Raw genomic sequence first — 6,003 nt, forward strand, 5'->3', positions numbered from 1 at the left:
TTGCAGGAGCATGAATATTACAGAGCAACGTGTGTGGTACAATCAGTATGCAAAGTGGTAGGCAGTGAAAAGTCTGGGGCCGACTTTACCTCAGCCACTCATCCAGAGCCCTAGCAATTTAGGTTGGACAAGTGCGCCTATGTTCGATTTATTTCTGTTTCGCTCCATCAGGAGGGCAGTCAGGTAAGGTAGCAGGTATGGGGGGAGAGGCTTGCTATGCAGTGGAGGTGTCAAATACCACCTAAACCCAGCCCCTCCGCCCCACATTGGCAAGCCCCTGGCGTCAAGCAGTGTTGCTTCAGCTGCTAGCAGTTAACGCTCGTTTAGTTGGAAAGGTTTTCAGCTCCTGGGAGCAATATGGTGTCGTGAGGTCTCACAGCTCACCCCCCTTGTCTCCCTGCGACTGGGATCCGCATGCACCCAACTCCCGGCCCGATTTACCGTCCTTCGAGGCTCACCAGGCCGTGGCCGCAGGGCCACGTTGGGGGCGGGGAGAACTTTTCCTGGAAGGGCCCCAGCAGGGTCTTGGGAGGCGATCCCCTTAGCCACAGCCCGGGACCCCAGGGTGGGAGAGTGAACGGAAGGGTACTCGTGGCTGAAGCGGTCGCAAAATCCTGTCATGAGGAAGAAACTGAGCTCAGCGGCACTGGGTCGAAGGGTCCCTCGCCCCGGCCCTCTTTTCAGGTGCTGGGGTCTAAATGGGGTCCGGTTCCGCTGCCGAAGCTTGGGAACTAGGAAGCGTTGCGGGCTAGACACCCCGCCTTCCAATTTCCTAGAGGGGAAGGCGTGGTGCGGCGGGTCCCTCCAGGAGAGGGGTCGGTGCGGAGGCTCGGCCTCCCAGGGCAGTGGGCCCCGCCAAGTCCAGCGCGGAGGGCGGGCTGCCTCCCCCGTCCCCGCGCCTGTGGGGACCCTACGCCTGTGTCCGGAGGAGGCCGGCGTCCAGCAGATACACGCGGGGGGGCGGGGGCGGGGGAGGGGCGGGGAGGAGAAAACCCACAACAAAACTTGCGTCGCGGAGCGCAAGGCTCGACTTGAATGGAAGGAGCCCGCGTCCGCGGAGCGCAGCCGAGACTCGGGGGAGCGCGTTCGGCCGGCGGGGCGCGGCGCAGCGCGAGGGCGCAGCAGGTACAGGGCGCGGGCGGCCGGGGTGGGTCGGGGGCCGGGTCGAGCTCTATCCCGACGGCCCAGCAGCTGCCTGGGGCGGAGTCCCCGCCTCTCGCTCCCCACCTCGGACCCCTGCACCGAGGGCACTGCCCCTCGAAGTGCGACCCCTGCACGACCGCGGCCCGGGTAGGGGCCTTTTCGCGTCTCTGGCTAGAGGCTGATCCCAGCCCCCGGGCGCCTCCCGCTGCGCACATCTGGAAAGAATCTGAGGGCGGATGGGGAGGGGGGGGAGTGGAAAGACGCGGGCGGGGCGAGAGGGAATGTGGGGGGCAGGTGGAACTGGGGAGGGGCGTGGACCCCTGTATTTAGAGCCCTGGCGCAAAGTATCCGCGTGTCTTTCCACGTCAACTCGTCAGGGGTCCCACTGAGTCTAGCGTTAGACCTCTTCTTAGAGAAACTGAAACCCTCAGAGGGGCAGAGATCTGCCCCCAGGGCGCGCGGACAGGTGAAGCGGTGCCCGCGTGTCCGCCGCCGGGACCCACTCCCGCCGTGGCTCCCCGGAACGCTGCGCAGCCCCAGCCCAGCTTCGCGCACTCCCGAGCTGAAGCTCACAGCTGGCGGCCTGGCGTATCCGTCTGTCTGTCTACGCGGCTGTCTCCCGGACGGCCTGCCAAAACAATGGTACGAAGGGTCACGGAGCGAAACCGGCGCCCTCCCGTTCTTGCAGCGACAGCCCCAGATTCCAGGTCCCCTAACCACTATCGTGGCCTGGGGGCGGGGACGAGATCGTGGCGTCGGAATACCTGAGACGCCGTCAGGTGGAAGAGGAGGCGGCGGTAGCAGCGAGCTCCTGGCAGCCTCCGGGCCTGGGGCTGGGGCTGGAAGGCAGCGGCAGTAGGAACTTCGGGAGAGGAGCAGGAGCGGCTGCAAGGGGCGAGAGCCCTGGCCTGGGTGCGAGGGGCGCGGAAGGCCCCTGTCTGCAGAGGGATGCGCTCCCAACCCTTGGAGTGAATTACTGGCCTATCCGGGACCGCACAACCTGGGCATCTGGGAAGCGGAAGCTGTGGTCTGCCCTGGCTATAGATGTCACAGTTTTCAAGAGGCACCCGTTGTGTGAATGAGGAGAGCCCCTGGGCGGTCATGTTCCCAACTCCTCCTTTGTACAGAAACCTTCTGCACTAGGAAGGCCATAGGGAAGTAGGAGGGGCCAGCCAGACACCTGGCTCCCACCACACAGATGTAGGTTACTCAGAAAAGCCTATAGACTGACCCCTGACAGAGCAGTGACTGAGCCCTTGGCCCAGTCTTAGTACACAGTGTTAGAGTCACCTGACCGTTTTCATGAGCTCCTAGGAGCATGCTTTATCCCTTCTGTCTACTAATGGTGGCATCTTTAGGCCTGGAACAGCTCTGACCAGGACCTTCTTGGAACCCCGACGGCTCCCTGTCATCAACACCTTAATAGAGTGGCCGATGCCACTGGTGACTTGGTCCTTCAGTCTCAGCCTCCATGCCCCCCCAACTGTCTGCTCTTCCCTTAACATATCACCCACCAGCACCCCCGCTATTATGCTTTTTTTCATGCTGTTCCCTCTGCTTGAAATGCCTTTCCTCCCCTTTGTCTACTTGGACAACTCCTACTCAGTCTTCAAGACTCTGGGGAGAAGTCAGAAGCTGTGAATGCTCGTCCTGCCCTTGACTTCAACATACTAGTCTGTAAACGGAGGGAATGAGACCAGGAGACGTTGCAGATCATTTCCAACTCGGCCTTTCCCCATTCATTCATTCGGCAAATGTTTACTGAGCACCCACTCCATGCCCGAGGAGTCAGGAAAGCCTCAGCTGAGCCTTTGTTGCTGGGGCTGTGGGAGCACCAAGGAACCCCTAAGCCAGCCAAGGGGCCAGGAAAGGCTTTCTGGAGCAGGGGCGTTTAAGCAGGGCCTTGAAGAGGAATAGGAGTTTGCTGGGATGGGCAGCAGTGGGAGCCCTTTTGTGCTTGAGTTTCCTCATTTGTGAAGTAGGAAGACTAACTCTTAGTTTTGAAATTTCTGTTAGAGTTGGTAAGATGCAGCTGTTTGGAGCCCAGCACAGATCAGGTGATCAGCAAATTTTTGCTGAATTTGTCCATCCCTTTGCAATGTATGGGGAGCCCTGGTGGCACAGTGGTTAAGCACTCGGCTGCTAACTGAAATGTTGGTGGTTCAAACCCACCAGTGGCTCTTTAGGAGAAAAATGTGTCGGTCTGCTTCTGTGAAGATTACAGCTTTGGAAACCCTGTGGGGCAGCTCTACTCTGTCGTATAGGCTTGCTATGAATCGGAATTCGACTTGATGGCAACGGGTTTTGCAGTGTATGGAGGACGAAGGTGATGCTGGGGGCTATCTGCCTCCTGATCTGGTTTCCCTTCCCCTTTCTTCCTCTTCTAAAAACCAAAAAACAAACATGTTGCTATTGAGTCAATTCCGACTAATAGCGACCCTATAGAATAGAGTAGAACTGCCCCCTAGGGTTCCCAAGGAACTGCTGGTGGATTTGAATTGCCCACCTTTTGATTAGCAGCCAAACACTTAACCTTTGCTCCACCAGGGCTGCCTTAATACCCCACTCAAGCCCTTCTAGGCCTAAAGGTTTGGTTCCCTGGGGGAGAAGCAGCAGGTTCTCTCTCTCTACTTCCTCAGTAACTGTAACCCCGTGTATGTTGCACTTGCTTGGTGCCAGAATTGGGCTGGGCAAGTCATCAACATCATTTTATTTAATTCTCATGAGGTAGCTCACATCTCCATTTCCTAGAGTAGGACACTGGGGCTCAGAGTAGTGAAGTGACTCATCCAGGCTCACACAGCAGTCAGGGTTGGAACCCATGTCCTTCCCTCTCTAAAGCTCCCCATGTGCAGGCTAAGCTGCCCCTCTCGCCCAGCACTTGCTGTCCCAAAGGTTTGAGCCGTTCCTTGCCAGGGCGGCTTGAAGCTCCCAGAGACCAGGGACCTGCTCTGTCCTCTGTCCCCTGTCCCTGCATACCTCCCACATGACTGAGCACACAGAAGGCTTATCTTATGCAACATTCTTAGGAGAACAGGTGGTTAAAGTGAGGCTCAGATGGATCAGCGATGTAACCAAAGTCACGTAGCCAGCCAGGTGGTGGAGCTAGAGCTGCCCAGGATGACAAGGTCCTGAGGGTGGCTGGCCAAGCTGGGGGGAGGAGGAGGTGGCTCTGGGGCCACCACTCTCTGAGCTCTGTACTTTCTGCCTCTCCCCTGAATCCAGTTCCCCCTCTGCTGCCAGCACCTTCCTCTCTGCCCAGGCTAGGCTCATCATCTCTAGCCTGCGCCATTGCAGAGCCTCTGAGTGCTGCCCACTGGTCCAGCCGCCACATAGCATAAACCTGACTATGTCACGCTCCAGCCCTTCAACGGCCTTCAAGCCCCTTCCTGGTCTAGTCTTGTGGCCACTGCTCAGTGCCTTCAGTCCCGGTCTCCACTCCTCACCAGACACTTTAGCAAGCTTTTGCACACACTGTCCCCCTCCTGGTTTCACCTTTTCCCTTTTGCCTGAGATTCATCCTTCATGGCTAGAACAGGTATTACTTCTGCTCGGAAGCCTTCTCTGGCCACAGGCAGAGTTAAGCCTCCTCTGGGCTCCTGTGGCTGCTAAGCTTCCCACCACCACACCTCTGATCACACTGTGATTATAACTCTCAGTTTACACACAGTGCTCTAGACCAGTGCTGTCCAGTAGGAATATAGGGGGCCACAAACGTAAGGCACATACGTAATGTAAAATTTTCTAGTAGCCACATTAAAAGAACTGAAATGAAGCAGATGAAGTTAATTTTAACAATTTATTTAATCCAATATATCCAAAATATTGGAGTCCCTGGGTGGTACAAACAGTTGATGTGCTTGACTGCTAACCAGAAGGTTGGAAGCTCGAGTCCACTCAGAGGCCTTGCGATCTTCTTTGGAAAAATCAACCACTGAAAACCCTATGGAGCAGTTTTACTCTGATACGCGTGGGGTCTCTATGAGTTTGAGTCAACTTGATGACAAGTGGTTACTGGTTATCCAAAATATTGTCGTGTAATCAATATAAAAATTAATGAGCTATGATTCATATTTATAATAATGAGATATTATACGTTCTCTTTTGTACTCTTTGAAATCCTCCTACATTCCATTTGACACAGCACACCTCAGTTTGGACTAGCCCCATTTCAAGTGCTCAGCAGCCACATGTGGCGAATGGCTACCATCTTGAACAGTGTAGCTGTGAGCTTCTTAAGGGCAGGAGCCAGGCCTGAGCTTTAGTCTGGGTCTGCAGTGCCCAGTCATGCTTGGTCCAGGAAAGGGCAGCATAACATTGTGGCTAAGACCTGGGCTGGGAGCTCAGCTTTGCCACTTAACAGCTGTGCTACATTGGCTGATCCCATTGGGCCTCAGCTCCCTGATCTGTAAAATGGTGATGATAATATTTTCAATATGGTTCATAATGTTACTACATATTAGATTTTTTTATAGATCCAGTTTACAGATTTTTACAACACTGAGGATATAGGAGGAACAAGAGCCTGCCCAGTGACTGCACAGGCCACGTGGGGACCAGAGCCCTTTCCACTGGCTCCTTCTCCCTGGCCTCCTGCCCTAATTGCATTTGGGTCCTGGGCTCATACTCCCCCTCCCAGAGCCCTGGGCTGCAGTGGGGTCAGGCGGGCAGGAAGGGGGCTGAGGCTTGCTCTGCTCTAATCCTGGTGGCTCCAGGGACTTGGGAGGCCCTGAGGCAGCCTCAGCTCTGTTTCCTGTTGCTACCTCTGTGCCTGGTTCTACGTGCAGACACAAGAGAGTTGCTCTCAGTCCCACATGTATGGGAGAAAGACACGTTCACATAGTCACAACCCATGTTAAA

This window comes from Loxodonta africana, chromosome 3, assembly GCF_030014295.1.
Source record: "Loxodonta africana isolate mLoxAfr1 chromosome 3, mLoxAfr1.hap2, whole genome shotgun sequence".
Lineage (NCBI taxonomy): Eukaryota > Metazoa > Chordata > Mammalia > Proboscidea > Elephantidae > Loxodonta > Loxodonta africana.